Here is an 11,224-nt window from a genome sequence, read left to right as displayed (position 1 = left end):
TGGCAATGAGGTGATGTTGGGCTGAGTTAAACACACACAGTTTGGTTCTGGACTATATTCCTTTTAAAAATAGGAGGAGGTTGCAAAATATAACAATCACAGAAGCCTCTTATAGTCCCATCTCCATTTCTGGTATGAATAATCGTGTGGCAAGATAAGTGGGTGAAGTATTACAAGATGATGTTTCTGTCGACCATGATTATAAACAACAACAGAAAAGAAATGTAAGAGCTCTTGGTTAATTTTTCCCATTAGAAAACCACTTGGTATTTCAAATGAAACTGCCAGGGAAATGCTTGTTTAAAAGTTCCACTGATGTAGCTACAAATCATCTCGTTTGTAAATATTGGTTATTGGTGGTGGGAAGGGGATGCAGGGGAGGGAGGGATCTTGTTTACTCTACGTGCTGCACATCCAGCCTGGTCAAGGGCCCCGGCGTAGTGGTTTTCTTGCTGACACACTGTCCGCTTACATCAGCTGCAAGACGCCCACTGGGTCAGGGTCCCAGTGGGAGAGAGAGGATGCCGGCTCCGGGCTGCGTTGTGACTGTGATTCTCAAGCACTGGTATGTACAAGGTTGCAATGGTGTCTGTGTGAATTTGCTGTTCACTGCTGCTGTTGTTTAACAGAAAGAAAACATGCATTAGCCGTAATAACACTCTGGGAATATTTAATCCCAAGAGGGGTGAAGGGATAGGACCATGTATTTATTTGCTTTAGGCTTTTGTAAAATGTCTATGGTAAAAAACATCTGGATTGTTGAATAGAGAGAGCCAGACGCTGACAGAAATGGGCCTGAGATACCAGCCATTCTTATAACCCGCAGAGAATTGGGCAAATGAAAATCTGATCCACAAACAACAATTAACAAAGGACGTAGGCTAAAATGACCTAGGGCTGGCTGTTCTGCTTTGGAAGGCACATGCCTGGTGCTCTATTACACTACCTACAATTTTTTAATACTCTGGGGCATATGGGATCTCTAAACTGGACACCAATTTTATTCTCCTGTATCCAGAGGCAATAACATAAAGGAAGCTTTGAAGAATTCAGATAACTCCTTGTGTCTCCAATACTTTAGCCAAACAATTCCTGGGCCTGCAACGTAAAAGTGAGCTAAGAGCTGTTTTGACACGGTCAAGATGAAATTCTGTGTGTGTTAAATTCACACCTGCAAGAAGGTGTTTAACACAGAAGGGGATGTTCTGCTTGGGAATGCAGGAACTGAAAGTCTGCCAGGAATAAGCTGCCATTTATCTGCATTCAAGGTCATGATACAAAAAGGATCTCTTCCAAGCTCCAGGTTTAAGCAGCAGACAGGGTAAGATGTCCATCCCAGACAACAGGACATTTTCTTTTTTTTTTCTCCTGATGATGTATTCTGCAACAAAAAGGGCTGGGGTATTTAATCAGTGCCTTCCAGTAATCCTGGCTAATGCTTTTCCCTAATTACTAGGCAATGGGAAAAGTCAGAGAGACCTTGAGGTTTCAGACTTAGACCAGACTCAAAAATTGGACAAGAATTAAAACCAAAGGCAGTTAAGGAAACGGTCCAAGGCTCATTCATTAACTACCACTTGATTGGACTAGGCTTTACTGGGGCAATTATTATCTTTGCAGAGGTCCAACAGAGGAATCACAAACTACTGAAACCACATCTAACTCCTAACATACGGGATCATACAGCCCTTATGTACCTTTCATTTGCAGAAGGGATGGATGAAGGGCAGATGGGTGAAGTGTAAATATAAGTTTCAGAGGAATAAATAGGTTCTGCAGGCCTGAAACCCTGGGAGCCTTCCACTGGGGTGTCTGGTTTTCATATTCAGGATTGCTTGGATTGCATGCCTATAGCTCGTTAGCTGTTTTGTGGATCAAGTTAAAAAGCATATTGTTTTCAGAGCAAACTATAAAATTAGCGATGCTGTATAAAAGGAAATAACTTAAATTGGACCTCTGTCCCTGATATCCTAACTGTAAAGAGAATGTTGCCTTTTCCAAACCCAAAGCAAGCAGTGATAAGGGAGAGAAGTCCTTTTAATCCTCAGTCCAGGCAACTGGACAAGTTAAAAACGGCAAATCTTCTGACAGCTTTGTTTTAAGGATCTTAACCTGCAGTCACTGCCTGCTCTTTTAACCAATGCTATCTTGAAGTAACGAGTTCTATAGGATTAACAAATTTGCTTTTACATTTTATTCCCTTTGGATTGAGCATGCTTGTAACCAAAGTACTCACTTGTTGTCCCTACCATAAACTGAAAACCACACAGATGAAAGAGGCCCAGTGAGACGGAAAAACTGACTCGTACTTATGGCACTGCTCTGGACTCCTAAGGTAGCTCACAGTCCACCGGATGGCCAGTCAAGGTCATCCTGGGTGACCTAACATACATAATCATGTCCTGTCTCACACACTTAAGTGTTTGCAGAATAAATACCTCCAGGAATAGACAATAGTTCAGATATAATTCAGATTTTTATTCAGACTCTACTTGGGAGGGTATTTGCACAAGACTGTGCCCAAATGATACCTATAAATTTCTGTTTAATAAGTTTCCTTCTGCTACCACTGGATCCACTGATTTGCCTAACTACAGCAAAAGATACTTCCACAGACACAAGCATGAAACAGCTCTTGATTTTAAGAGGTTACAGATTACAGGAGGTCCATGGCATGACATGTGTCTAAGGACGGGTTTTCAGAGAAGCATGGCCAATTTTTGAAGAGGGAGTGATTAAAGGTGGATGTTTTAGCCTTATATCGGATAATTTCTCACCTTTTAGTAGAAAATATTCGGTCAAAGTTAATCCACAGTGACTGCAAAGGACATCATCAGACAAATGATGATGTTACAAGTCAGGAGGATTCAACACAAGAGGGCGACTAATGGGTCATTTAGGCTAGGAATTCAAATATTCACCTCTGACGTAAACAGCATAGGTTCAAGTTTTTTGTGTTTCAGGCAAAAGAGGGATTTAAATGTGGGTTTTCTACATCCCAGGTGATGTAATTGCTGAGTTATTTTCTTATTTTGGAATCTCTCAGCTTTTTCCATGAAACACTTCAAAATATTTGTTTTATCCTGTTGCGAAACACAAAAAGTTTGAAATCTTAAAAAAAAAAATTTAAGAACGGGAAAGCTATTTCCTTCTCAGCTCCATTTTTACATGTGCTTTGTGTATCCAGATATACATCTGCAAGGGGGATCTTAGCACTAAGACTGGTTATAGTCAGACAAGAAGCACTGTTCAGGGCCATTCGCATTTATCCTTTTTCAGTAATTCCAGATCTCCTTGGTTTAGCTTACAAATCAGATAGCAATTGCATCACATCCTCTCCGTCAGAGCAATCATTGCCCAAGCAGAACAGCCGTCTTTCCATCTCTATTGTTACTAAATGAGTGTTTGATGACCAAAACTTTGCTGATGCTGTTTGTCGGAGAGCCATGAACTAGAACAGCCTTGAGGGGTTCTCTCTCAAGTGAAGCTGGCTTTGCAGGGCGAATAGGAGTGAAAGCTGCTTTTGAGAAGGGAGGCCTTGACCTTGCAAATACAGAAGCAGGCAAGTAGCTCTTCTACAGCCAGCCAGCCAGCCAGCTGTTGGGCTGAGACCACTGTCCATCAGATGTGAGCACCAGTGCACAATTGTTTCCTTGTGTTTTTCTGTCTGCTTCTATCTGTCTGCCATCCATTGTTGCAGCTAAACTCCCTGGCATGGAGGCTGCTTCTTTGATTTATGCTCATACAATATACAGCACATTGAATTCATGCTCTGCAGGGAGAACGTGTAAAAGCAGTCAATGTAAAAAATAAATATTGACGCAGTGGATATCCTGCAGAAAGTCACAGTACCACTCACATAAATAAAGCTCCCGATGTGCTCTGAGTGTCTCAAACATAAAGGTGTAACAGAGAGCAGGTGGTGTCTCTTGAGAAGATGCCGTTGTGTGTCATCGCTTCCTGTCAGTTTAGCTGCTGTAATGTCACTGAGAAGGAGCTGGGAAACAAACACTTGTCTATGTATAGTAGGTAAAATGTAACAGGCAAGATGTAGGACAGATCAACAACCAGACTTCTTGGAAAGGTTTGCCAGCTCTCAAAAGTCTACAGGTAGCCCCACAGTAAGTGAAGAAATGCTCTTACCGATGTTCTCCTATTTTGCCACAGCTCCAGTGTTCTTTCTTTAGGAAAGGCACATAAAGACCTAAAGTCTGAATGTCGTTCTTCTAATCGAACCACCTGGATATAATATTCCTAACTCTGCTCTTTCTTTTGGCTGAGTTAGTAACCAAAACCTTTGTGAGCAATCCTGATGGGTACTGCTATGATGGGCCCTGATCCATTCTCTATGCTTGACTTGGTACATTATACTTTAAAATCAGTAGAACATTTCAAATTCTACACATCCAACAATTGGTTCGTGATTATTTTTAGCCCCTTGGGCTCTTTTTAGGTTTCAATTAAGTGCCACTAGCTAATTAGCTCACAGATAAAGTCAGCTGCTAGGGCCGATAAATGAAAAAACATATGTTGAATCCTGAATGAATGGAAAGCTTTTTCCTTGGCAGATACTTTTGGGGGACTCTTTTTTTAAGGTCAAAGTTTTGTGCTCCTATTATGGGAGAAAAGCTTTGAAAACATAAACTAATTTTATGATGTATCTTCTCTGCTCCTCATTCTGTACTCAGAAGGAAGAAACACGCATATGCAAGTGTATGTAAAAGCAATCATGATAGCTCTATACCAAAACCTTTTTTTAAAACCTTAAGTAAATGTTTAAAGAGTTCCAGAGCTGAACAACTCCAAAATCAAATTTACAACTTCCCTTCCTCAAAGCCAAAGGAAGTGGGGAATTCTTTACAAGCTCTGTTTGACAGAGTAGAATATTTCAGCTTCTCTTAGGACATATTCCAGGAGGTCGTTTTGACTGCTAATAATTTCAGCCATATTTTTTATTACAGTTCCATTTATAAGTGGTTTGCAAAAGGTTAATAACTGAAGATGAGCCCACTAAAGATAGCGACATACATCACTGTTTAAGAACACATCCCTTCAAGATGTTATTTACGATCATAAACACATTGCTGGAAGCACTGCTAGTGGGTGCAGACAATTAATTGCCTTATAGCATTAAGTCATTAAAAGTAGTTGATCAACTGTCAGCATTCCTTTAACTCTATAAGCCATGTGGAAGTGGAACCTCAATGCTCCATATTACCAAGTTCTGGATGACAAACACCCATGGTAAGTATTGAGCCTGCAGAGGCTCACAAAGACACAATATGAATTGTTGTATTTCTGTAACTCCAAATAACCGAGCTGTGATAGCAGTGTTGGAGACTGGGACGGGATGAGATACTAAGGAGATGCGGCACAGGGAGCATCCATAACAGAGAATGCAATCAAGAGCAATCAGAGAACGCAAGCAAGCAACCCTGAAGCAATACATATGAATCAAGGTTTGCAGATACATAATCCATCAAAAATAGAAAGTATGAAAGACATTATTTAAACCTAGTTCCCCTGTGAAAACAGCACATAATTGTACAGTACATCTTCTTTCTTTTTTTTCTTTTGGTAGCAAACAGAACCAATTCCTAGTGGGTAGGATATAAAGCACATAAAAAGAGAAATAAATTTTGGAACAAAATAGTCTCCTAGGCCTGCTGGAAAATATGGAATCAGATGTTGGACTGGTTCTGGCAAGGATTTCTTTTCCTACAGCCATAGCTTTGGTAAATCTCATACCACACCTTTTTATTGAATTCAGGCCTCTCTTAGGTTCTCAGCCTGCTTTTCCATCCTGGGACTTCTTAAACCAAGCCTTTAGTGGAGCCTTCAATGGTCTTATTTGATCTGGAATGGTGGAGTAGAGCAGCTGTAGCTGCAATGAATCATCCAGCTCTTGGGAAGCAGAGCAAAATCTGTCTTTAAATACATCATCTCACACTGCAAAGCCTTCCTGGAGAAGCCTAGTATCTTCCCATGAAAAGCTCTGACTTGGGAACCTGGCTCTGAGTGATCGGACGCTAGCCAGGTGTCAAGATTACTATGGCCTTCATGGAAAAGGCTTTGTCCCCACCTGTATAAGAACTTTTATTTGGAGGACACAGAGTAAGCTCCTGGTGTAAAGCTTGGCTCTGATAACTCCCTGATAACTGGGGCCTTTTAACTACACAGTAAGATCTCTCAAGAGTTGGCATCTTCAGTAAGAACCAAGTATATTTAAGATTAGCACTGAAAGCTGAAGTTCAGTTATGTGGTTTAGGTCTTACTGGGATCATAATTCACCGAGTTTTACAAGACAAATGTCACTGATCAGTTAAACTAGATGGAGGACACAAAACCAGCAGATCAACTACAGAAGGAAGGAGAACCCCTTGGTCTCCAGAGGAGGCCAGGCAAATCCATAGAGGAGTTTAGTACAAGGACTTTTTTAGTCTACAGAGCACCATTTATTAAGAAATTGATTCACAAATTTACACATGGCCCCATTACACTGGAAAAAATTTAAATACTCAGATCTTTTGCAAGTGTGTGTAAAAATATTCTACCACCTACAGTGAGGAAAGCTAAGACTTCAGTAGACTTAAAATAAACAAGACAGCGAGAGAACATCTCACAGACTTCGTTCCAACTACATGCCTCTATCTGAAATATCCATTGCCTTTAAAGCCATTGCAAATAAAATAGAAGTTTTATAGCCATGCAAATAAATATAAATGTCAAACATATTTTACCGTCTTTTAGGTTTGCAATAAATTATAGTGAGTAGAACCCAGGCCTTTATGAGAATGGTGACTTCTCTCAGATACACAATAACTTACCCATCTGTACAGTTGCAACATTTGCACTCTCAGCAATTTTGCGCACTTTGGGTCTGAAGACATCTGATGTGCTTGAATCACACAGAGCAATTATTAAACAATGCTTCTGCATTCATTAATGTACTCCAGAGATTGAGTCTTACTCAGGTGGATGGAGAAAAGAGGGACGGATGCTCAGCTAGTAATCCAGCTACAGGCAGGGCCACAGAAGCAGCAATGGTGAAGTCATGGTGTTTCCTACATATGGCTCCAATTAATGAGTAGGGACAGTTACAGCGACTCGAGCTGAAGGCAGGTTAGCAGATGTGCTTCCAGTACAGCTCAGCTGCTCAGTGAGTTTATAAGCAAGCAAAGAAAGGTGGGAGAAGGAGCACTGACCGGTGCCAAAAAGCCAACTGTGGCTATTTGGTAGCAGCTCTGCGGGGAGTTGAGTCATCCATGCAGTGCAGTCAAGTAGGAATGCTAACAGAAGGACAGATGAATGGAAGGACCCACATCACTACATGAGGATAAGCCATTGCTACTTACAAATTAAAGCTTTGAGCCTTTGCTTGGAGCAAGCAGAACTCTCAAATCTCAGGCCATTTGAAGCTCTTTAAATTTAAGACATTGAGGCAAGAACAATGGAAGCATTAACAGTGCTTTATCCCATTCAAACCTAAAGAGTCAACATCTGTTCAGAGGTTGTTTTTGTCCTTTGGGTATACTGCTACTTTTAGGGAAATTAATGTTATGTCTCTCTGGAGAAAAGAACATGCACACTGTCAAGGGAATGTTGTTTAATTCCAGCTAATGCACTGGGTTGGTGTCTTTTCTTGTTAACGTGGCGTTAAAAGGTTGGGTCACACAGATGGGCTGCCTAAGAGACATCTCAGTAGAGCAGCAAGATCCCACACAGATCCTCTTCACTATATTCCATCACATCAAAATGAGCTTATCCAACTCATGAAAATGAGCTTGTCCAACTCACAGCTCTTGAGCAGAACACAACACAGTCAATGGACAAACTGAGGAGGAAAGGACTATGATGTGACCTCACTGGTGATCTCACTTAGTCCTTTCAAATGACAGTGAAAGCTGCAGTTTTATGTCAACTGTAGGGATTGAAAATAGTCTCAAACTTTGTATATTGTCAGCTTTTAAAAAGACAACAGAGAAACTAATTACTTTATAGAGACTTTGGCCAACTGGGCTAATAGGCCTTTGAAGGAGAATCTGATTTTGTAATTAGAGATGAGGATAAACATTTCTTGGCATGGTATCCTGTGTCCAGCCTTCGAAACACGCAAGCAGAACCTCCAAAACGCCAAATCTGCACTTTCACTAGCAAAACGCAGGAGAACGTTTATAAAACTGCGTTAGCTATCTACAGTTCACAACCAGAGATAAAATCCTTGCAAACAGAAGGCAGTTTTATAAGCATTAGCTCATTGATTTCAAGGCTGTATGGGATTCAGGGTTGTGCTGCCATCTTTTCCAGAACACATGCAGTGAGGATGGCACAAGTTTCAAGCCTCCCCGGTTTCAGGAAAGGAAACAATTTCTATATATCTTCATTTCTCAGGAAAGAAGGTGGATTCACACAGATATTAATAGCAGTTACCACTTGGCGATCAAAAACAACTTCAGATTATGTTAAAAAAAATTAATCTAATTCTTCAAATGTTTGACTGTAGCAATTTCCTGGCAGTGCATGCAGCGATCATTACATACACATTTATAGTAAATCTGTGCCTGCTGTAGTCCTAATCTAAAACTGATGGGCAGAATTATTTTTAGTTTAACCTTGGTATTTTGCTAAAAGGAATGCAAATGTCATTGCTAAACGAGAAAAAAAAAAGAGAGAGAGAGAGAGAGACAGAAATAACAACTTGGTGGAAAATTAGAGCACAGAGTTGACTATGACCCCAGCAATTAGACATACACGGGTAATTGATCTTTAGTTGCCTGGGTTCTAATGTCAGAAAAGTGACATTTTTGACTCTCCCATAATGAAGCCTTAATGCGGGTAATGTTCCATCAGCCCAGATAGGAATCACCAGGGCAGACATTTAAAACAAACTGCATTTTTGTTTACATGGACTTCAAATCTACTACTAGAGTACTATTATTCTATTCATTTCCTTCCTGCCTTCCACCCAGATAATTTACTTGCTATACAGTAAGTATTTGCTTCCAGTTCCAACACAGCAGTAACCAACTCCATTTTGCCACCATGAGGAAAGCTGGCCACAGCAAATCCATATCCTAGATTATTATGAACAGCAACACCCATTCCAATATCAGGCCAGGATATATATGCATTCATGATCTCATGAGTATTTTAACTTTTTCCCCATCTTATTCTTTGTGGGGTTAATGGATTAGATCCCCCCCCCCCCACTGGTTTCTGCCTTCCGTGCTCATTTACACCAGTGTAACAGGATTCAAATGTACTTTGCTCATATTCATTTTGTCCTAATGATAATGAGTGAATTCTGTTTACAAGCGTAGCATGAAGCAGCTAGTTTATATAGCAAGGCATATCCTTGAAAATTCTCTTCAATCCCTGTTTTTTAAATGTCTGTAAACAGCCACAGAAATACCCTACTGTTTAATATGAGTTTAGACAGATAAACATTACATTACAGTGATTAAACAATACATTAACTGGAAGCTAGTAACTATGCTACAAGTTAAAGCTATAGCACAAGTCATACCCAAACACAAGAAATTCAGACTCTGAACTTTAACCTGAGCTAACATTGCAGCTTTGTTCATAATGCGGGACCAGAGACCTTCACGGCTCCCTTCCCACCCTAATGACTCTGTGCTTCTCAGCTAAGGATGCTCTGAAATACCTGATAACATCTTTGAATTTTAAAACAAAGCTTTGGTCCTGCATTAGCATTCTTCACTCACCACCACTGCCACCCCAATTTTCACAAACAAAACAAAACAAAACAAAACAAAAGCAACCAAACAAAACAAACATCTTTTCCCTTAATTTAAAATGTCTCCTTTTTTTTTTTCCAAGGGAAATCTAATAAAAAACATGTTTCACTGACTAAACAGAGAACTCTGGTGTGTAAACAATGGAGATTCTTGTGTGAAAGTCAATTTTATCTGGCTTCAAGTAATTTCGCAGGGATAAAATTAGAAAGACCTATACGCGGCTTAGGACTTGCAGTTGGTGGGATGAATACTGATGTCAGTGTTAGTAACAGCCATCACAGAACGGGAACCACAGCAATTTCCTGGACTTTTTCTTTTTCCAGGACTCAGAGGTCTGACAGTCACTCACAGACTACATCACTGACGGATCTGCTCTCAGAGATGCAGGTGGAACAATTTACATGAGTACGACACCTGCACCTGATGCCAGCTGTAAGCCACGGTGCTGAGCAATGATGCGTGACCGTGTCTGATCTGTGACTCCACGTGCATAATTCAAGAAAAGCTTTGAATCTGCAAATCAAATGAATGCCTGTTTTCCCCTTACTACTGCCAGTATAGAATAGCATATCCCTCCCCATTTCTCTTTCTCTTCCCCAACAAACCTCCACCAGCTGCACTTTTGAGACTTAGCTTAGGTGAGAACGTATGGTCTGGTTTTCAGCTGGCATAAATCCGGTTTTGCTGGCTTCACTGGAGCAATGCTGATTTACATGGGCTGATGACCTGTCTGTATATATATTAAGGCATATTTATCCAGCAAACCTGTCCACGATGCTTTCTATCTTCCATTCCTTATTCACTCAAACTCAGCTGGCTCTTTGAGGCCGGAATTGCGCTCATCTCCCTTCTGTGTTGTGTCTCTCGTAAATGAGCCAGTTGGAAAGCACACTGTCCACCCTGCAGGAAGATTACACTCCAAGGTTATATATTACAGCACGATGGGTGAGCTCCTGAAGGCTTCAGAGTGCAGGATCAGTCCAGCCAACAAAACAAAATATCTCAGAAGGCTGGTTGTTAAAGCACGGCAAGAATATCAGCACTACTAGAGAAATGCTGGACAGAGACACACAAATAAAGATTTTGCATCTGTTTGAGCTCTACATATAGGGGCAGGGATGAGATAGCTGTATGCAGGGGTTTCTAATTAAAGTTTTTCATCTCCAGACTCCGGCTCTGAATTCTCTTCTCCTCCTTTAATTCTCCAACTGGGAAATGGCTGCAGCTCATTGCACACTTCAGTAAAGAATTTGTCCCGGATCTAGACATAATGATTTTGGCCATTTCTTCCATAAATAGAACAAGGGCCCCTTGCCCAGACACAGGACGTGGATCCATGAGCCATAAACTCTTTCCCTTGCCCTGTTAGTCCACCTCCTCTATCCACACGCAGAAAGTTTGCTGAGAAGAGGAGGCCGAAGGAATAACTACGAGAACACACAAAGAAACAGCCGCAATCATTT

General features: G+C 40.8%; 1 long non-coding RNA gene across 1 annotated transcript; it reads left to right on the top strand.

The window, feature by feature from the left end:
• Positions 1-310: 310 nt before the first annotated feature.
• LOC121060604 lies at positions 311-10,926 on the top strand. Its single transcript, XR_005814890.1, has 3 exons — positions 311-565; positions 4,962-5,244; positions 10,085-10,926. It is a non-coding gene; the product is annotated as an uncharacterized LOC121060604 (long non-coding RNA).
• Positions 10,927-11,224: the final 298 nt, after the last annotated feature.

Source organism: Cygnus olor, chromosome 27, assembly GCF_009769625.2.
Source record: "Cygnus olor isolate bCygOlo1 chromosome 27, bCygOlo1.pri.v2, whole genome shotgun sequence".
NCBI lineage: Eukaryota > Metazoa > Chordata > Aves > Anseriformes > Anatidae > Cygnus > Cygnus olor.
Note: the sequence above shows the minus strand (reverse complement) of the source record. Positions and strands in the feature narration are given on the sequence as shown.